Below are 23031 nucleotides of genomic sequence, written 5' to 3' on the forward strand. Positions count from 1 at the left end.
TATTTCATATAAATGGAATGATAAAACATCTGACCTTTTGTGTCTGGCATCTTAAACTTGGGATAATGTTTTCAAGGCTCATCCATTCTGTAGCATGTGCCAGTACTTCATTTCTTTTTATGGCTGAATAATATTCTGTTGTATAGATATATCACATTTTATGCATTCATCAGTTTATGGACATTTGTGTTGTTTTCACTTTTTGGCTTTTATGAATAATGTTGCTATGAACTTCTGCACAGAAGTTTTTCTGTGGACATCTGTTTTCATTTCTGTTGGTGTAGATATGCCTAGGAGTAAGTTACTGGGTTATATGTTAATTCTATGTTTAACTTTTTGAGGAACCACCATACTGTTTTCCACAGTGGCTACATCATTTTAAATTTTCACCAGGGGTGCAGTTTCTCCACATCCTCGCCAGCACTTGTTTTCTTTTTGTAACCATAACAATCCTAATGGGTGTGAAGTGGTATCTCACTGTGGCTTTGATTCACATCTCTCTAATGACTGATGATGAGCTTCTTTTCATGTGCTTGTTGTCCATTTGCATATCTACTATGGAGAAATGACTTTTCAAGTCTTTTACTCTTTTTAAAATTGTGTTGTATTTTTATTGTCGAGTTGTAAGAGTTTTCTCTTTTTATTTTATTTTATTTTAAGTTACAAGTTACATGTGCAAGATGTGTTACATAGGTAAATGTGTGCCATGGTAGTTTGCTGCACCTATCAACCCATAACCTGGGTGTTAAGCCACACATGCATTAGCTATTTATCCTCAGGCTCTCCCTTTCCCCACTCCCTACCCCATACAGGCCCCAGTGTGTGTTCCCTTCCCTGTGTCCACAAGTTCTCATTGTTCAGCTCCCACTTGTAAGTGAGAACACGTGGTGTTTGGTTCTCTGTTCCTGTGATACTCTGCTGGGGATAATGGCTCCCAGCTCCATCCATGTCCCTGCAAAGGACATTATCTTGTTCCTTTTTTTTTTTTTTTCTTTTTAGATGGAGTCTCGCTCTGTTGCCAGGCTGGAGTGGTGGTGTGATCTTGGCTCACTGCAACCTCTGCCTCCTGGGTTCAAGCAGTTCTCCTGCCTCAGCCTCCCAAGTAGCTGGGACTACAGACATGCGCCACCACGCCTGGTTAATATTTTTGTATATTAGTGGAGACGGGGTTTCACCATGTTGGCCAGGATGGTCTTGATCTCCTGACCTCTTGATCCACTCACCTCGGCCTCCCAAAGTGCTGGAATTACAGGCGTAAGCCACCGCACCCAGCTGATCTCATTCCTTTTCATGGCTGCATAGTATTCCATAGTGTATATGCACCATATTTGCTTTATCCAGTCTATCATTGGTGGGCATTTGGGTTGATTCTATGTTTTTGCTTTTGTGAATAACGCTGCAGTGAACATATGCATGCATTTATCTTCATAATAGAATGATTTATATTCCTTCGGGTATATACCCAGTAATGAGATTGCTGAGTCAAATGCTATTTCTGGTTCTAGGTCTTTGAGGAATCACCACACTGCCTTCCACAAAGGTTAAACTAATTGATATTCCCACCAACACTGTAACAGTGTTCCTGTTTCTCCACAGCCTCACCAGCATCTGTTGCTTCTTGACTTTTTAATAATTGCCATTCTGACTGGCATGAGACGGTATCTGATTGTCTTTTTGATTTGCATTTCTGTAAGAGTTCTCTTTTTATATATTGTGGATATAAGACCCCAATCAAATACATGATTTGTGAAATTTTCCTCCCATCCTGTAGGTTGTCTTTTCACTTTCTTGATACTGTCCTTTGATACAGAAAAGTTTTAATTTTTTTTATTTTTATTTTTATTTTTATTTTTTTGTGACTGACTCTTTTCTTTCTTTTTTTTTATTATTATTATACTTTAAGTTCTAGGGTACATGTGCATAACGTGCAGGTTTGTTACATATGTATACTTGTGCCATGTTGGTGTGCTGCACACATCAACTCGTCTTTTACATCAGGTATAAATCCCAATGCAATCCCTCCCCCCTCCCCCCTCCCCATGATAGGCCCTGGTGTGTGATGTTCTCCTTCCCGAGTCCAAGTGATCTCATTGTTCAGTTCCCATCTATAAGCGAGAACATACGGTGTTTGGTTTTCTGTTCTTGTGATAGTTTGCTGAGAATGATGGTTTCCAGCTGCATCCATGTCCCTACAAAGGACACAAACTCATCCTTTTTTATGGCTGCATAGTATTCCATGGTGTATATGTGCCACATTTTCTTAATCCAGTCTGTCACTGATGGACATTTGGGTTGATTCCAAGTCTTTGCTATTGTGAATAGTGTCGCAGTAAACATACGTGTGCATGTGTCTTTATAGCAGCATGATTTATAATCCTTTGGGTATATACCCAGTAATGGGATGGCTGGGTCATATGATACTTCTAGTTCTAGATCCTTGAGGAATCGCCATACTGTTTTCCATAATGGTTGAACTAGTTTACAATCCCACCAACAGTGTAAAAGTGTTCCTATTTCTCCACATCCTCTCCAACACCTATTGTTTCCTGACTTTTTAATGATTGCCATTCTAACTGGTGTGAGATGGTATCTCATTGTGGTTTTGATTGCATTTCTCTGATGGCCAGTGATGATGAGCTTATTTTCATGTGTCTGTTGGCTGTATGAATGTCTTCTTTTGAGAAATGTCTGTTCATATCCTTTGCCCACTTTTTGATGGGGTTGTTCGTTTTTTTCTTGTAAATTTGATTGAGTTCTTTATAGGTTCTGGATATTAGCCCTTTGTCAGATGAGTAGATTGCAAACATTTTCTCCCATTCTGTAGGTTGCCTGTTCACTCTGATGGTAGTTTCTTTGGCTGTGCAGAAGCTCTTTAGTTTAATTAGATCCCATTTGTCAATTTTGGCTTTTGTTGCCATTGCTTTTGGTGTTTTAGACATGAAGTCCTTGCCCATGCTTATGTCCTGAATGGTATTCCCTAGGTTTTCTTCTAGGGTTTTTATGGTGTTAGGTCTAACATTTAAGTCTCTAATCCATCTTGAATTAATTTTCGTATAAGGAGTAAGGAAAGGATCCAGTTTCAGCTTTCTACTTATGGCTAGCCAATTTTCCCAGCACCATTTATTAAATAGGGAATCCTTTCCCCATTTCTTGTTTCTCTCAGGTTTGTCAAAGATCAGATGGCTGTAGATGTGTGGTATTATTTCTGAGGACTCTGTTCTGTTCCATTGGTCTATATCTCTGTTTTGGTACCAGTACCATGCTGTTTTGGTTACTGTAGCCTTGTAGTATAGTCTGAAGTCAGGTAGCGTGATGCCTCCAGCTTTGTTCTTTTGACTTAGGATTGTCTTGGCAACGCGGGCTCTTTTTTGGTTCCATATGAACTTTAAAGCAGTTTTTTCCAATTCTGTGAAGAAACTAATTGGTAGCTTGATGGGGATGGCATTGAATCTATAAATTACCTTGGGCAGTATGGCCATTTTCACGATATTGATTCTTCCTATCCATGAGCATGGTATGTTCTTCCATTTGTTTGTGTCCTCTTTTATTTCACTGAGCAGTGGTTTGTAGTTCTCCTTGAAGAGGTCCTTTATATCCCTTGTAAGTTGGATTCCTAGGTATTTTATTCTCTTTGAAGCAATTGTGAATGGAAGTTCATTCATGATTTGGCTCTCTGTTTGTCTGTTACTGGTGTATAAGAATGCTTGTGATTTTTGCACATTAATTTTGTATCCTGAGACTGTGCTGAAGTTGCTTATCAGCTTAAGGAGACTTTGGGCTGAGACGATGGGGTTTTCTAAATATACAATCATGTCATCTGCAAAGAGGGACAATTTGACTTCTTCTTTTCCTAACTGAATACCCTTGATTTCTTTCTCTTGCCTGATTGCCCTAGCCAGAACTTCCAACACTATGTTGAATAGGAGTGGTGAGAGAGGGCATCCCTGTCTTGTGCCAGTTTTCAAAGGGAATGCTGCCAGTTTTTGCCCATTCATATGATATTGGCTGTGGGTTTGTCATAAATAGCTCTTATTATTTTGAGATATGTTCCATCAATACCGAGTTTATTGAGTGTTTTTAGCATGAAGGGCTGTTGAATTTTGTCAAAGGCCTTTTCTGCATCTATTGAGATAATCATGTGGTTTTTTTCTTTGGTTCTGTTTACATGCTGGATTATGTTTATTGATTTGCATATGTTGAACCAGCCTTGCATCCCAGGGATGAAGCCCACTTGATCATGGTGGATAAGCTTTTTGATGTGCTGCTGGATCCGGTTTGCCAGTATTTTATTGAGAATTTTTGCATCGATGTTCATCAGGGATATTGGTCTAAAATTCTCTTTTTTTGTTGTGTCTCTGCCAGGCTTTGGTATCAGGATGATGTTGGCCTCATAAAATGAGTTAGGGAAGATTCCCTCTTTTTCTGTTGATTGGAATAGTTTCAGAAGGAATGGTACCAGCTCCTCCTTGTACCTCTGGTAGAATTCAGCTGTGAATCCATCTGGTCCTGGACTTTTTTTGGTTGGTAGACTATTGCCTCCATTTCAGAGCCTGCTATTGGTCTATTCAGGGATTCAGCTTCTTCCTGGTTAGTCTTGGGAGAGTGTAAGTGTCCAGAAAATTATCCATTTCTTCTAGATTTTCTAGTTTATTTGTGTAGAGGTGTTTATAGTATTCTCTGATGGTAGTTTATATTTCTGTGGGGTCGTGGTGATATCCCCTTTATCACTTTTTATTGCATCTATTTGATTCTTCTCTCTTTTCTTCTTTATTAGTCTTGCTAGCAGTCTCTCAATTGTGTTGATCTTTTCAAAAAACCAACTCCTGGATTCATTGATTTTTTTGGAGGGTTTTTAATGTCTCTATCTCCTTCAGTTCTGCTCTGATCTTAGTTATTTCTTGCCTTCTGCTAGCTTTTGAATGTGTTTGCTCTTGCTTCTCTAGTTCTTTTAATTGTGATGTTAGAGTGTCAATTTTAGATCTTTCCAGTTTTCTCTTGTGGGCATTTAGTGCTATAAATTTCCCTCTACACACTGCTTTAAATGTGTCCCAGAGATTCTGGTATATTGTATCTTTGTTCTCATTGGTTTCAAAGAACATCTGTATTTCTGCCTTCATTTCGTTATGTACCCAGTAGTCATTCAGGAGCAGGTTGTTCAGTTTCCATGTAGTTGAGCGGTTTCGATTGAGTTTCTTAGTCCTGAGTTCTAGTTTGATTGCACTGTGGTCTGAGAGACAGTTTGCTATAATTTCTGTTCTTGTACATTTGCTGAGGAGTGCTTTACTTCCAGTTATGTGGTCAATTTTGGAATAAGTGTGATGTGGTGCTGAGAAGAATGTATATTCTGTTGATTTGGGGTGGAGAGTTCTGTAGATGTCTATTAGGTCTGCTTGCTGCAGAGATGAGTTCAATTCCTGGATATCCTTGTTAACTTTCTGTCTCGTTGATCTGTCTAATGTTGACAATGGGGTGTTAAAGTCTCCCATTATTATTGTATGGGAGTCGAAGTCTCTTTATAAGTCTCTAAGGACTTGCTTTATGAATCTGGGTGCTCCTGTGTTGGTGCATATATATTTAGGATCGTTAGCTCTTCCTGTTGAATTGATCCCTTTACCATTATGTAATGGCCTTTTTTGTCTCTTTTGATCTTTGATGGTTTAAAGTCTGTTTTATCAGAGACTAGGATTGCAACTCCTGCTTTTTTTTGTTTTCCATATGCTTGGTAGATCTTCCTCCATCCCTTTATTTTGAGCGTATGTATGTCTCTGCATGTGAGATGGGTCTCTTGAATACAGCAAACTGATGGGTCTTGACTCTTTATCTAGTCTGTGTCTTTTACTTGGAGCATTTAGTCCATTTACATTTAAGGTTAATATTGTTATGTGTGAACTTGATCCTGCCATTATGATATTAACTGGTTATTTTGCTCGTTAGTTGATGAAGTTTCTTCCTAGCTTCAATGGTCTTTACATTTTGGCATGTTTTTGCAATGACTGGTACCGGTTGTGCCTTTCCATGTTTAGTGCTTCCTTCAGGGTCTCTTGTAAGGCAGGCCTGGTGGTGACAAAATCTCTAAGCATATGCTTATCTGTAAAGGATTTTATTTCTCCTTCACTTATGAAACTTAGTTTGGCTGGATATGAAATTCTGGGTTTAAAATTCTTTTCTTTAAGAATGTTGAATATTGGCCCCCACTCTCTTCTGGCTTGTAGAATTTCTGCCCAGAGATCTGCTGTTAGTCTGATGGGCTTCCCTTTGTGGGTAACCTGACCTTTCTCTCTGGCTGCCCTCAACATTTTTTCCTTCATTTCAACTTTGGTGAATCTAGCAATTATGTGTCTTGGAGTTGCTCTTCTCGAGGAGTATCTTTGTGGCGTTCTCTGTATTTCCCGAATTTGAATGTTGGTCTGCCCTACTAGGTTGGGGAAGTTCTCCTGGATGATATCCTGAAGAGTGTTTTCCAACTTAGTTCCATTTTCCCCCTCACTTTCAGGCACCCCAATCAGACGTAGATTTGGTCTTTTTACATAATCCCATACTTCTTGCAGGCTTTGTTCATTTCTTTTTCTTCTTTTTTCTTTAGGTTTCTCTTCTCGCTTCATTGCATTCATTTGATCCTCAATCGCTGATACTCTTTCTTCCAGTTGGTTGAGTCGGTTACTGAAGCTTGTGCATTTGTCCGATATTTCTCATGTCATGGTTTTCATCTCTGTCAGTTCGTTTATGACCTTCTCTGCATTAATTACTCTAGCTATCAATTCTTCCACTCTTTTTTCAAGATTTTTAGTTTCTTTGCGCTGGGTACGTAATTCGTCCTTTAGCTCTGAGAAGTTTAATGGACTGAAGCCTTCTGTCATCTCGTCAAAGTCATTCTCCATTCAGCTTTGATCCGTTGCTGGTGATGAGCTGCGTTCCTTTGCAGGGGGAGATGTGCTCTTATTTTTTGAATTTCCAGCTTTTCTGCCCTGCTTTTTCCCCATCTTTGTGGTTGTATCTGCCTCTGGTCTTTGATGATGGTGACGTACTGATGGGGTTTTGGTGTGGGTGTCCTTCCTGTTTGTTAGTTTTCCTTCTAACAGTCAGAACCCTCAGCTGTAGGTCTGTTGGAGATTGCTTGAGGTCCACTCCAGACCCTGTTTGCCTGGGTATCAGCAGCAGAGTCTGCAGAGGATAGAATATTTCTGAACAGCGAGTGTACCTGTCTGATTCTTGCTTTGGAAGCTTCCTCTCAGGGGTTTACTCCACCGTGTGAGGTGTGGGGTGTCGGTCTGCCCCTAGTGGGGGATGTCTCCCAGTTAGGCTACTCAGGGGTCAGGGACCCACTTGAGCAGGCAGTCTGTCCGTTCTCAGATCTCAGCCTCCGTGTTGGGAGATCCACTGCTCTCTTCAAAGCTGTCAGACAGAGTCGTTTGCATCTGCAGAGGTTTCTGCTGCTTTTTTGTTGTTGTTGTTGTTGTTGTTGTTTAGCTGTGTCCTGTCCCCAGAGGTGGAGTCTCAGTTGAAAATGCAGAAATCACCTGTCTTCTGTGTTGCTCGCGCTGGGAGCTGGAGACTCAACTTCCTCTTTCTCCAATTTTTTTTTTTTTTTAAAAGAGACAGGGTCTTGCTCTGCACTCCAGGCTGGAGTGCAGTGGTCGGATTATAGCTCCCTGCAGCCTCAAACTCTTGGACTCATGCAAGCTTCTCAAAGTGCTAGGATTATAGGGGTGAGTCACTGTGCCCAGCCAAGTTTTACATTTGATGACATTCAAATTATCTATTTTTTCTTTTGTTGCTTGTGCTTTTGGTATCTTTTCTATGAACTGTTATCAAATCCAAGGTCATGAAGATTTACTCCTGTGTTTTTGTTCAAGAATTGTATAGTTTTAGCCTGTATATGCATTTAGGTATTGGGGACAGTTTAAATTAATTTGGCTAGTTCATTGCAGTTCCCTCTTAATCTTTGGATTGACATTTCCATTTCTGTGAAAATAGCCTTTTTTTTTTTTCTTTTTTTTTTTTTCTCTCTCTCCCTCTCTCTCTTTTTTTTGCCAGAGTCTCACTCTGTCGCACAGGCTGGAATACAGTGGCACCATCTTGGATCACTGCAACCTCTGCCTCTCAGGTTCCAGCAGTTCTCCTGCCTCAGTCTCCTGAGTAGCTGGATTATAGGTGCGCACACTGTAATTGACATCTCTGCTAAACCCTGGGCACTCCACCATGCCCGGCTAATTCTTGCATTTTTTGTGGAAAAGGAATTTCGCCATATTGGCCAGGCTGGTGAGCCACTGCACCTAGCCAGCCATTGGTTTTTGATAGGGATTGCATTGAATCACTATATGGCAGTAGCTTAATAATATTCAGTTTTTCAGTTCATGAAGACAAGATGCCTTTCCATTTATTTAGGTCTTCTTTAATTTCTTTCAGAAATGTTTTGGAGTTTTAATTGTACAAGTCTTATACTTCCTTGTTTACATTTGTTTCTATTTTATTATTTTGATGCTATTATAAACCAGTTTGTTTCTTAATTTTCTTTTCAGATTGTTCATTGCTAGTGTATAAAAATATAACTTATTTTTGTTTGTTGACCTTGTATCCTGCAACTTTGCTGAAGTTTTTAGCTGTAATAGATTTTTGTGGATTTTTAAAAATTTTTTCTCCATAGAAGATTGTCATCTGTGAGTAAAGACAGTTTTACTTCCTCCTTTCCAATTAGTTTGTTATTTATTTCTTTTTCTTACTTAATTGCTATAGCTAGAATTTCCAGTACAGCATTGAATGAAAGTAGCAAAAGCAGGAATCGTTGTTTTGTTCCTGATCTTGGGGAGAGCTCTCATTCTTTCACCATTGAGTGTGTTAGCTGTGAAGTTTTCATCAATGCCCTGTGCCAGGTTGAGGAAGTTCCTTCTTTTCCTGCTTTGTTGAATCTTTTTTGTCCTGAAAGAATCTTAGATTTTGTCAAATGATTTTTCTGCATAGTATAATCACACTTTTTAAATTTTATATACTATATATTTAGGAATCAGAGAAGTGTGTAACCTACAGTGATTCTTAGTAGGGAAGGTGTTTATAATCAAATTACTAAAATAATTGCTTTGAGTCATCAGGATATAGAACCAGTTCAGTTCTACTGGATCCTTCTTTGCAGTGATACTCTCTATAGTGGGAATTTACAAATATGTACTTATCATTACTTTTTTATTTAATTACTTTAACATGCTTCTCATTTTAAAATAGTTTTAACTGTATAGAAAAGTTTGCGAAGATAATACAGAGCGTTCCCAAATACAGAGTGTTCCCACGTACTCCATATCCAGTTTCCCTTGTTGTTACATCTTGCATTATTATGCCACATACACAATTAATTAAGCAGTATTGTCACAATATTATTCACTGAAGTTCATACTTTATTTAAATCTCCTTAGATTTTCCCTGGTGTCCATTTTCTGTTGCAGCACCCCGTTCGTGATAGCACATTACATCTCATTGTCATGTCTCCTTAGGCTCCTGTAGACTTTCTTAAATGCTTTTTGCTTTTTACTTAACCAGGACAGTTTTGAGGATTACTGGACAGATATTTTGTCGAAGATCCCTATTTTGTGTTTTTTTGATATTTAGACAGGTATGGATTTGGGAGAAAAAGATTGCAAACATAAAATTCCATTTTAATTACATCCTATCAAAGCTGCATACTGTCAACATGATGTATCTTTGTTGGCATTAATCATACTTGCTGGCTCAGGTAGCAGTCATGATTTGTCAGGTGTCTATGAAGTTACTTTTTTAAGAAAATTAAGCTATTTTTAAACTCCCATTTTATAATGCCTGGGAGGTGAAACTGGAGCATGCACTGTTACCTCCATTGGTACCTAAGATAGTCTGAAGCAAGAGCATTTGTGACATAGATGACAACATCAGAGAAGGGGTGGCATACAAGCCAAATTTCTGAGTAGTCTTTGAAGTCAACTATTATTCATGTTTGTTTCAGGATTAACGGCATAGAACTGGGGGCACTTCTAAGACCTTAAACATAATTTTGCAGTGGATAAATATATCAAATTGTATCCATTCATAGTTTATGAACATTGGGGCCATCAAAAGATGCACCATCACCGTTCAGTGCTGTCAAATGGAAATAATAAGGCCTGTTGTAAGTTACCTTTTGTTGCAAGGGTTTAATAGGATAATATATAAGAGATATTGTTCCATTAATTGACCTTTGTCAAGTGCCTACTGTGTCACATCATCCTGCAGTGCAAACAGTGGCATGTACAAAAGAGAGAAAAAACAGCTCCTGTCCTAAAATATCTGTATGAATAAAAGTCACCTGCATAATAAGTTTTGTCCTGGATGATATGAGCCAATGTTTCCAAAATACTGACCTTAGATTACTTTATGCCATTTTGGGAGTGGGAAATACTAACTTAAAATGAATATTGCTTCTCTGAGCCACATTGTTGGTGCTCAGCTGCTGCTCAGTTCTTGGGATGTGCCAGAGACAAGCCCTAGTCTTCAGGGCACTGACAATCATGTCATCAAGATTTGCCACAGCTTCAGGTACATTATGTTCTAATAGAGTTCCTTTAGGCCAAAAGATATCTATAATGTCAATAAGAGCACTGTGGAGGTTTAGTGTATTGGGCAAGGATCTCTAAAGTCAGGAGATCAATGCAGGGTTAACACGCTTTTGTATGTGTGATTTGTGTTTGAATCAGAATTCTTCTTATGTCATTTTCTAGTTGGTTTGTCTGGCTGGATTTTTTTTTAAGTAATATAATCTCATTCCTTAATCTTCTGCAAAAGAGATGCATCTATTGTTGTAAAGACTTTTCCTGTCATCCTCTTCATTCTGTACAGTCCAGCTATCATTATTCAGTCTTGAAGGAAAACCAAACTGAGTTTATTAAAATCTGAATGATACGAATTTTAAAAAATTTTTCCCTTTAAGGTGCATACATTAACTCAAACTGTAATATAATATTGCCAAGGGTGATAGTTAGGTTGTACAGTAAACATTCTATAAATTTTAGCAGGAATTAATTTTTTTATTCAGCTATAGTTTTTAATAATTTAATTTTCTATAGATAAATTTTGAAAACATGTCTGCATATTATACATGGAGGAGATAAACAGTTGTGTTATTTTCTCGGAATTACCTGACAAGTAATTTATTACTGTATACAAGGCCTTAGTTTTAAAAACCCACATATAATTGTTTTATATAATTAAAATTTGTGTGTGTGTATACTTTGAGGTAAGAACAGCTGAGCAACCAACTTTAAAGTAATCGTTTTTTAGTTCCATTGGTCTTCAGCTTCATTTGTGAGAACTTACAACTTAGTTTAGGAACAATATCAATGTCAAAAATGGGATATTATGCTGTCATCTAAAATTAAGGAATGTGAACAGTCTTTCTGTGTTAATATGGAATGATCACCAGTATTATTATAAATGAACAAGGTCCAAAACAAGCACAAAAGTGTGTTACTATTTGGTTAAAACAAAGGGGTACCATGGGCACTAATGTTCTTTCTATGCATGAACTATCTTTGGAAGATACACAAGAAGCTGGCAACGTTAATTGCCCCATGGGAGAATGAGGCAGTTAGGAAAAGAAGGGAGAAGTTTGAATTTTGCACCATGTGAATGGGTTATGTGTGTTAAAAAGCCTTTTGTAATGAATAATCTTAAACAGAGTCCTGGCCAGCTTTAAGTTTTGTTAATGATTAAGTTGGTTTTAGTCATAGAGTTGATCTTGTGTGCTCTGAGATATAATTCTACACAGTGAATCTCTGCATATGTCTTTTTAGGTGGTAGAATTATTCAGCTTTAAATAATTTAGATGCTTGTTTGGGGTCTTGGTTTAAATGTCTTTTTGGTGTTACAGAATCATGGAAGCTTAAGAGTTCAGTTGGCCCTTAAATACCAGTTACAAATTATTGATTTACTGCTTCATCTCAGCTGCACGTTTGAGCACCTCCCATGGCAGCACATTGCTCTACTGCAGCCCCTGTGCAGCTCCCTTTCCCAGAAGGCTCTTTCCTATCTTGAGCCTGAACCTCTCTCCCTGGATCTTCTGCCCCTTGGAACTGACACTTCCTCTCAGGGTCGTGTAGGGTCATATAGGATCAGTCTGTTTGCTTTTTCTACATGATACTCTGAATATGCATATATGTATATTTACCCTTTTTTTTGTTGTTTTGTTTTTTTTTGAGTGACAGGGTCTTACTCTGTTGCCTAGGCCCAGTCATGGCTCACTGCAGCCTCGACCTCCTGGGTCAAGTGATCTTCCTGCTTCAGCCTCTTGAGTAGCTGGAACTACAGGTGCTAAGTCTTTATAGTGCTGAGCTTCACATTCTTTTCTTCTGTGGTTCTTTAATGTCTTTAAGAGCAACTCTATTAATATTAGTTACAAAATAATTTTAGCCACCTGCTCAGCACATGTATTCTATTTCCCCTACCGTGCTGCCTTTAAAGTGGTCTAGCTAAATGAAAAAAGGAAGAAAGGAAGGAAGAGAAGAAAGTTTACGCTAAAGATTGACCAGAGAATTCTATGATATCATGTCTGTGCTGAAGGAGCCCACTATCTTTTCAGGAAGACAGAGAGGATATATTCATACACATGCATGTGTTCTATTCTAATAGAATGCAAGCTATTAATAGAAAGCGTACTAGCAGGATACAGATCAGAGAATTACAGCAGCTGCCAGGAGTAGTCAAGGAAGACATTTTGAAAGACAGAGTTCAGCCAGGTTCTGAGAAGGACAAGTTAGATCTGTCTGTGATGGTAACATGGGATCATTTGGTTTTGTTTTGATTATAAGATGAAACTCACCATTTAAACCATTTTATTTTATTTATCTATTTTTTTGAGACCGAGTCTCACTCCATCACCCAGGCTGGAGTGCAGTGGTGCAATCTCGGCTCACTGCAACCTCCGCATCCCGGGTTCAAGCGATTTTCCTGCCTTACCCTTCCAAGTAACTGGGATTACAGGAACCACACCTGGCTAATTTTTTTATTTTTAGTAGAGACAAGTTTTCGCCATGTTGGCCAGGCTGGTCTCGAACTCCTGACCCCAGGTGATCCACTCGCCTCAGTCTCCCAAAGTGCTGGAATTACAGGCATGAGCCACCCCACCCAGCCCATTTAAACCGTTTTAAAGGGTATACACAATTTATTGGTTTTGTGTTTTTTGTTTCTTTGGGTTTTTTTGAAACAGAATCTCACTCTGTCGTCAGGCTGGAGTGCAGTGGCGTGATCTCAGTTCACTGCAATCTCCACCTCCCAGGTTCAAGTGAGTTCCCTGCCTCAGCCTCCCAAGTAGCTGGGACTACAGACATGCATCACCATGCCCGGCTAATTTTTTGTGTTTTAATAGAGAGGGGATTTCACCATGTTGGTCAGGATGGTCTCGATCTCCTGACCCCAGGCGATCCACCCACCTCGGCCTCCCAAAGTGCAGTGATTACAGGCATTAGCCAGTGTGCCCGGCCCGTTTAAACCATTTTAAAGGGTATACAATTCTTTGGGGTTTTGTTTTTGTTTTTTTTGAGATGGAGTCTCTCAGACTAGAGTGCAGTGGCACAATCTCGGCTCACTGCAATCTCCCCCTCCTGGGTTCAAGCGAGTCCCCTGCCTCAGCCTCCCGAGTAGCTGGGACTACAGGCGCACACCACCACTCCCAGCTAATTTTTTGTATTTTAGTAGAGACGGGGTTTCACCATGTTGGCCAGGATGGTCTCGATCTCCTGACTTTGTTATCCACCCACCTTGGCCTCCCAAAGTGCTGGGATTACAGGAGCGTGAGCCACCACACCCGGCCAATTCATATGGGTTTTAGTGTGTTCACAACGTTATTGTGACCATCACCACTATCTAATTCCAAATGTCTGGATCATTCGGTTTTTTAATAATTCCTTACATGAATCATCTTGAAAGTGAAGCCCAAATGAATCATCTGGGCATGTCATGTCGTCTCACCCTGCCTTGGCTGCCTCATCTGTAGATTGTAGATTTGGGTTATGTGATCTCTTCATCCTCTCATCTCTGTTCTTGCTTCTGTCTTATTGTGCACGCCTCTCTCTTGATGACCTGAGCGTCTTTGAGGGAAGGGGCTGTGCCCTTTCTTGCCTATGTGTGCACATATCCATTTGGCCCAGGCCTCTCAGTGCCGTTTGCCACAGAGCTGTGTGAATATAGGGCCCCCATAAATGCTTATTAGAGAAATAAAAGGTGTGCTTAGTTCTAAGTTGAGTGCCTAGACCGTAGTCAGATTTTCAAATTTTAAAAGTTCAAGTATGGGAGGCCAAGGCAGGCAGATCACCCGAGGTCAGGAGTTCAATACAAGTCTGGCCAACATGGTGAAACCCTGTCTCTACAAAAATTAGCCAGGCATGATAGTGGGTGCCTGTAGTCCCAGCTACTGAGGAGGCTGAGGCGGGAGAATCCCTAGAACCCGGGAGATGGAGGTTGCAGTGAGCGGAGATCATGTCATTGCACTCCATTCTGGGCGACAGAGTGAGATGGAGGGAAGTCATTGCAAGATAAGACTGGAAAGGTAGATTTAGATCATGTTGCAGAGGGCTTGAGAGTTATCTGATGGGCAAACTGCTGAGGCGTTTGATATGATCCAAGTAGTGTCTTAGTGGCAGGCAGGAAGCAGAGTTGAGAGCTTAAATGTCCAGGGTGAGGTGCTCAGCCCTGTCAGCCCTGCAGGGAGGCCCAGCAGAGGAATGGATGCAAGAGAAGGGCTTCTTGAATGATGGAAAAATTTGGACTCAGCAATGGTTAGGATTTGAGGAATAAGGAAAAGAAAGGTCTAAAGATGGCTCTGAAGTTTTCAACCTCAGTAAGTTAAAAAATAATAGGTACGGGGAGAGGGCAGGAGAAGGATTAGACCTGAAATCAGAGACCCACCGCTTGGAGCAGCTGTACAGCCTGTGACATTCCCTAAGCTGCTGGCCTCCTGGCCACAGGAGGCATAGCCCTCCAAGGGCTGGTTAGAGGTAAGAGTGGGCCTGAGTCAGGCCTATACTCAGGCATTGCTGATCTGACGCAGGTCTCCTTTGGTGCTCTGCCTCACTGCTGCAGCCTCACAGCCAGCTAGGGGGTGCACAGAAGGTGGGAGGTAATGACAGGATGTCATGGGAAGTAGAGGCTGGTGTCCCAGGAGGATGGGGGTGACTCGAGAGTTAGCATCTGTACTGCAGATTAATGTCCCAGGCACAGCATCGGCCCTGCATGGATAGGCGAAAACCATTTCATCTACCAGGATAACTAATTGAATCACACTTTCAGCCTCTTCAAGAAAATGAAAAAATGTCAGGTCAACTCCTTCAATTTTCAGTTGACATTGCAAGTAACCTCATACATTAAAAGGCTAGGTTAGGTCAAGCCCATAATATTATGAAATTATCCAGGCACCCTCTTTGGTTTATTCTTGGCCATGTTCACTTAGCCACATCTAGAATGAGATGGAGTAGAAAAACACTCGTGAGTGCCAGGACACCCATGTTCTTTTTGCCACTAAGCAGTGTGGCCCACAGCAGGCATAGTATCCGCTAAGCCCTAGTCTGTCCATCTGTGAGATGAAGATGAGAGAAATTGCCATGAGACCTTCCAGCGCACTAACAGCTTTGAGTTTTTTAGCCATGTAAAGAATTAAAATAAGGATCATCTCTTTACCATAAGATTGCCTCCTCTTGTAAAGTAAGTCACTGAATAAGAAATGATTTACCGTTAGTAGGAATTTCTGATGTCACAAAAAAAGAAATGATTTCCCTTAAGAATTTTGAATATTTGATAAGGCATTAATTTATCTGAGATACGTATTTTCATAAGAAAACCAAAGTACCCTAAGTGTGTGTATGTGTTTAAGAAATTGCTGAAGATACTCTGTCTCTGCTTTTGAAAACTTTCTCTTCCTTCTATGTGTTATAGAACTAAATCCAAACGGGAAAAATTGGCTTTGTGCACTGACAGATCATGTGATTCCTCCCCACTCCCTGGCCCCCAGCACCCCCGTCGGTGTTCAGCGAGTCCCCTGCACACTCTGTTCAGTAAACAACTTTAGAGAACCAGACCCGCCGGTTCATTCACTGAGAGCATTTGGAAAGGGCTGTCTTTGTGCAGCCTTGACGTACTGGCCGGAGTGGAATGGAGAAGTTAGCGTTTGTGTTTTCATTAGTTCTTTTTATAGCAGTGGACCAGCTGGAGCTGGTTAACATTAGCCTGGGCTGCCTAGTAGTGCACAGGTCTCTTACGCAGGATGAAGGGCTTCTGATGAAAACAGATTTTGTTACTCATGATACCACTGACTGTGTTTACATGAACTCATTCATTCTGTCATGGGATGTGATTTAGAATGGCTTCGTTAAGATACAGGAACTCTCTAGGTGCTATTCAGATCCATCCTTAAAAACAAACGAGAGATTCAAAAATATAGATGGTTTTCCCTATTAAACTAGCCGTCCTTCCACAGAACATGCTTCCTTAGATAATGCTTTTAAAGAAAGCTATATTTTGGCTACTCAGGATGTTTTCCCCATAGTGTTTTAAAAATTGAGTAGAGAAGGTTGTTTTTCCTCCAGTCACAGCAAGGAATCATCTTATGGGGATAGAGAATAATTTAACCAACCATTTCTGGCAAAGTTAAACAGAATTGTTCATGTTTTTCATGGGTAGAACTCTGACTAAAGGCAAAAATTAACAATGTTAAGAATCAGTAGTTTAGGATACATTAATATGAGTTGAGCATCCCTATTCCAAAAATCCAAAATCCAAAACTGGTTGAGCACCAGCATGAGTGGCTGAAATAGTGACACCTTTGCTTTTTGATGAGTCAGTGTACACAAACTTTGTTTCATATATAAAATTATTTAAAATATAAATAATTTGCATAAAATTACCTTCAGGCGCTCTTTATAAGGTGTATATGAAACATAAATGAATGTCATGTTTAGACTTGGGTCCCATCCCCAAAATATCTTATTATGTCTGTACAAATATTTTCAAATCTGAAAAAAAAAATCCTGTCCCAAGCAATTTAGGTAAGGGATATTCAACCTGTGTGTATCGTGAATACACATATACTCACTTCTGTCTAACAAAATGGAAATGGGAGATAAAAAACATTGAATGGAGAATGTTTGTTGGTTTTCTGTTGTGGCTTGTTTTGGGATTAAAGTATAAACCAACTTAGCCAATATTCTCAAGTAGCTGAAAATCTGTAGGGCTCAGCTACTTTCTGGATCAGTCTCATTGAAAATGTATCCTCCATTTAAACTTAATTTATTTGCAAAAATGAGTTTAGGACCTTCCTTTGAAAAGTGCTAAATGATTAAGTTGTAAAAACATAAGGACTGAGATTCTTCCTTTAAGTGTCACAGCGGCTGTTTGAAGAGATGCAGGCATCTCTCACAGTTTAGCTAGATCACTTAAGGAAAAGTTTTGTTTGAGTCTTCCTGATGCTTTCTTTTCCCCCAGAATAGGGTAGACAGTATTAGGGATTTAGTAATCATACGTGTTAGGATAGTAGTAAGGACTCAATTGTCATCCACCTCACAGGAGATTGTTTAGTAGATTAAGTGAGATAACAAAGATGAGATAGATGATGGACACCCAGTAGGTCTGGATTTGGAGGGTTTTATTTTATTTATACATAGCAGGTATTGGCAAGCATATTATTTTAGGCTTGGCGGGCCTTTCCACAGTCTGAAAGCATCAGTCTGAAACACTGAAAGTAGCTGCAGACAGTAATGTCTAGATAGATGGTTGTGGCTGTTTGCCAGTAAAACTTTATGTACAAAGGGCCAGGTGTGGTGGCTCACGCCTGTAATCCCAACGCTTTGGGAGGCCGAGGCAGGTGGATCACTTGAGGTCAGGAGTTCAAGACCAGCCTGGCCAACATAGGGAAGCCCCTTCTCTACTAAAGACACAAAAATTAGCTGGGTGTGGTGGCACGAACCTATAATCCCAGCTATTCAGGAGGCTGAAGCAAGAGAACCATTGAACCCAGGAGAGGCTAAGGTTGCAGTGAGCCAAGGTCATGCTACTGCACTCCAGCCTGGGTGACAGAATGAGACTGTGTCTCAAAAAAAGAAACTTTATGTACAAAAATCAGGGACAGGCAAAATTTGCCCCACAGGCCATAATTTGCCAACCTCTGATATATATAAATAGGTAAATTTCTTTATGTCTGGTATTTCCCTTGACCTTTCTTAAAGGGATAAAAGGGAATTTTCAGCCACTGTTTTACTATAGTTCCAAGTTCCCATACTGCACATCAAAATAATACCTAAAGGTACAAATATGTGCTTAAATATTTTGAACTACATGCAGAAAAAATGTAAAATTACAGTGCTGAATGTATTCATATGTTAATTTTTAGATAAAACAGCTTCTGTCACATGAGGTAAAATGATGTGACATTTTGAAATGTCAAGTTTTCTCACCACACTTTGTCTCAAATATGTTAAATTACAAAATAATACAGGTAGCAAATTGAATTTTTGAACTAAGATAAAGTAAAAATTAAAACCCTTATACCAGAATTTATTGTTCACAAGTGAAAGAATGAATAATGGGGAAAACAGAAGAGCCTGAGGAGGAAAAACATGTAAAATATGATGAAAGCAATATTTAATGTAAATGCTGAAAAGAGCAGTAGAGAGGAGTGGAAGAGCATCCAGGATTTGTCATCAAAAGCTGTAAATTCCAGTGCCAGCTCTGGTGTCCACAGGTTTGTGACCTGGGGCAACTTACTTAATTGCTTTGAGCTTTAGTTTTCCCAGTATTGAGTGGACAGAATAATATACTTTATACACGTTGTTTTAGAGTGTTAAAGAAATGTGTGAAGTGCTTTGACCTAGAACTTTCCATTGCTATAAATACTACTGTTTACTGTCCACGTAATAGATGCAGTTCCCTTCATCCATCCTGGGCGATCTGAAGCTGTCTTCTGAGAAGCATAGTTGGCCTTTCCAGGGCAGTAGGACTTAAGAGGACCTGTAGCTGGTCTCAGTTACCCACACATTGGCCTTGGCTGTCATCCCAGCCTTTACAGGTGTGCATAGGTCAAATGTTCTAACTCCTTACTCAGAAAATACCACATGACCTGTAGCCCCCTGTGGTCTTACCATGCACCTATATGGCTGATCTGACGTGCCTGGTTCTTGTTCATGTGGGATATAGATGACATCCATTTATTATGCCCTGTTGACTCAAGAAAGTAAAAGCTACAACCTGGGCAGAAGTCACAGTAACCCTGTCACACTGAATCCCAGGCCTTCTTAAAGGGCAGCCTACAGACTGTGAGAGCAAGAACTCAACAACAGCCCCCAGCACCCTGAGGGAAGAGGCAGGCAGAGGCCAGGATGAGGGCCTCGGAGGGAAGGACAGAGAGAGACAGCGATGAAGAGGCTGAGGCCCTCATCTCTGACCACTCCCAAAGTTCATGTAGGCACTGGATGGTAGAGGCAGAAAATAAGCCCTTTCTCTTTCCAAGTCTCTGCCCTGCCTCAGGCAACCCAATGATCCTCTGACTCTGAAGTGGGCAGATGGGCACCCTAGACCCAAACTTGTGACTACCCCAAGGCTTTGTAACAATGGGGAAAAGAAAGATTGCAGTCTTTAGTTTAAGTCTTTGCATTCTCTGTGCCCTCGGTTATAACAATAGGTTTTTAGAAAAATCTGTCTTAGGGTCAATTTACAGTTCTTCAAAGTAAGAACTGAGGCTTCATTGACAGTCAACTGGATCTTCCCTTCTGGTGGTTGCATATTGCATGCATTAATAAATGAATTCTAAAACCACACAAATATTACTGAATATATTCAAACTAAAAAGCAACACAGAAAAGTACTGGATTTATGAATCATCACAATAAATTTATCAGAGAAAATGGTGAAAGAGGAAATGTGTGTCTCTAAAACAGATTTAGATTTTATTTATTTGGGACATATAAAAGAGGAAGGAAGAGTTGATAAAGAATTCTTATTTGACTCTTCAAAGAGTTCACTATTCACCAGAAATTCAGAGAATCAACATACAAATTATAATGGTAGTTTATTTTCTGGAAGGCCAGTGAGACAGCTCCTTCATTTATAATGAAATTTACTGTCTAACAAACTAAATCTTTCTAATGAGACCAATATTCAGAATTCAACCCTTACCTCGGGATGGTCTGAGAAAACCAAAAGGCTAACAGTTTTACTGCTTTAGATCAGTTAGGTGATGATAACTATGAGCATTTATAATAATATTTTAAAATTAGCCCTGCGAGGCTTGAAGACATAGAACTGAATGTACTGCCAGATATTTTTGCAGGAGTCACAGATGTAAAAGAGAATTCTGCACACGCATCCCCCTCCCCAGCACCCAAATGGAACATATTTTCAGTTAAACCCTCTGGAATGGACTATTTTTAGAGAAATGGCGGGGGGAGGGGTGGCTAGGAAACATGTTCTTCACAACCTTTTTCATTATGTACTATAAAAAATACTTACGTTTTAATTTAATCATGACATGTGCTGTACTGTGGTTCACCCTACTGAGAGTGAAATACTGAGTTGAACTACCATTTCATATTCTTCTAACAAACTGCAGTTTCGCCTACTCTGAAATTTGAGAGTTAACACATGGTACCCAGGCCTGGGCTAGGCTTGGCAAAATTCAAAATACAAGCAACATTGCTCAACCTCACACCCTTTCACTGCACTCACAGCCCGTCTTGTGCATAAAATAATGTGACAGCCTGGTTCATTAGTATTTTTCATGTAATTTTAAATGATAAACTCAATATAGTGCCATTATAGGTTTCAAAATTTGCAAAAATAGAAATATTATTCTAATTCTGCTTCCTGTATAATTATTTTGCATATTATCTTCTAGTCTGTTCTATAATATTTATTTTAAATTGAAATCATAAAACCTTTTTTTGTTCTTAGCCAAAGAATGTCGGCAAACTCTAATGGTCCTCATTCCCAGTGCACAGCATTTCAGTTACATACTCAGGGGAAAAGAAGGCAGCTTGGTTGAGAAACTGCGAGATCCCAAGTGCCTGGTTTTTGTCTTTTGTTTAGTCTTGGTTTTTTTTGAGGAATTAATGAATAAAGCATAAAAAATCTCCAGTAGCTGGCCTTTCAGGGGCATGCTGCACAGCAGTTCTGGAGAGGATGGTATCTCCAAGGGTGGGTGAGTTCCCCACTGCTCAGAAGAAACAGCCAAGGGGCCTGCAGCAGAAGCTCCCAGGCTGAGCTGCAACTTGAAATCAGGTCTGTCTGCCTCTGCGCCTTCAAGCCAACAAGGGCATGAGGCAATTTGCCTCTATAAATGTAGCATCCAACTTATTTCACATTCTATGCTTAGTAGAACAGTGACCATTTGGAAACACTGGTAACAGCATAAAAACAATTATTCTCATTCACTCTAATGGAAACCACCACTAGTACAGAATTGAAAAATACAAGTAATACTTTCATTTGAGGCATGAGCATTTATCTGTCAACTTAACTTGTAAGAAACCTGGCTGTCATGATAAGTGTCTGTGATCAGGAGTTAGGCAAATTAATATTATTTGCATATTATTTTATAAACAAAAAGCCAGTCATCTGAAACTCTGATGAAGGAAAGAAGTCAATGGAAGTGTTTCCTTGTCACCTCCTGCATTTGTTGACTGTGTGGGTAACCAGGAAAGGACTACAGTCTTCTGCATAGGAGGGGGATGGCAACAGAAGCAACAGGGCCATGAACCAAGGAGAATGTTCTCGCCTGATGCTGTTGGGCCTCCAGGCCATGCCACCTGATGCGTACAAAGGATATGGAAAGATTTAGGTTTTTTCTTTTTGAAGACTAGATATGGTAATGATTGAAAAAAAAAAAAAAAACCAGCATGGTAGCTTTGGGAGGCCAGGACAAGAGGATTGCTTGAGGTGAGGAGTTCAAGACCAACATGGGCAACCTGGGCAGACACTCAGGAAGTGGGGGTGGGAGATACTGTTTACTGACTGCATTCCTCATCACCCTCAGTTAATGTTTATTAGGTATATTCAAAGTACAGGGCAGTATTATCGCTTGAAAACAGCATGATGAACGTAATAAGTTAAAAATAACCTTGAGGCTGAGTGTGGTGGCTCTTGCCTGTAATCCCAGCACTTTGGGAGGCTCAGGTGGGCAGATTGCTTGAGCCCAGGAGTTCAGAACCAGCCTGGGCAACATGGCACAACCTGATCTCTACCAAAAATATAAAAAATTAGCTGAGCATGGTGGTGCATGCCTGTAGTCCCAGCTACTCTGGATGCTGAGGTGGTTGGATGGATTGAGCCCAGGAGATTGAGGCTGCAGTTAGCCAAGATCATGCCACTGCACCCCAGCCTGGGTGACAGAGTAAGACCCTGTCTCAAAAAAATAATAATAATAATAACCGTGAGTCCTGTCTAGTTAGATCCTGAATGCAACTTTAAAAACAATGAGCCGGGCATGGTGGCTCAAGCCTATAATCTCAGCACTTTGGGAGGCCAAGGTGGGTGGATCACGAGGTCAGGAGTTCAAGACCAGCCTAGCCAAGATGGTGAAACCCTGTCTCTACTAAAAATACAAAAATTGGCCGGGCATGATGGCGGGTGCCTGTAAATCCCAGCTACTTAGGAGGCTGAGACAGAGAATGGCTTGAACCCGGGAGGCAGAGGTTGTGGTGAGCCGAGATCATGCCACTGCACTATAGCCTGGGCAACAGAGCAAGAATCCATCTCAAAAAACAAATTTAAAAAAAAATGAAAAAAGAACTTTTCCAAATACAAAAATGAGAAAGGAAACTCAATATTCTGACTCACTGAATTCCTCCACTGGAAAACCTCCACTCTTTAGAGACCCTGAAATTAGTAAGGGTGTTCATTAAAGCCATTGTGTTTTTCTAGCATCATGCACTGCACTGCCCAAGAGCCAGAGGACACCCTGCTCACCTGGCCCAGGCCTGGCTGTGGTACTCCTGCCCACCATGGCTGAGTGGGAAGGCGAGCTGTCATTGAGCAGTGCAACCTATTCCCCTGGCTCAG

At 40.2% G+C, this 23031-nt stretch overlaps 1 protein-coding gene across 44 annotated transcripts in view; it reads left to right on the forward strand.

The window, feature by feature from the left end:
• SPIDR (scaffold protein involved in DNA repair) overlaps positions 1 to 23031 on the forward strand; it is a 484346-nt gene that overhangs the window by 349915 nt on the left and 111400 nt on the right. The window lies entirely within an intron of this gene.

The sequence above is a fragment of the Macaca fascicularis genome, chromosome 8 (genome assembly GCF_037993035.2).
Source record: "Macaca fascicularis isolate 582-1 chromosome 8, T2T-MFA8v1.1".
NCBI lineage: Eukaryota > Metazoa > Chordata > Mammalia > Primates > Cercopithecidae > Macaca > Macaca fascicularis.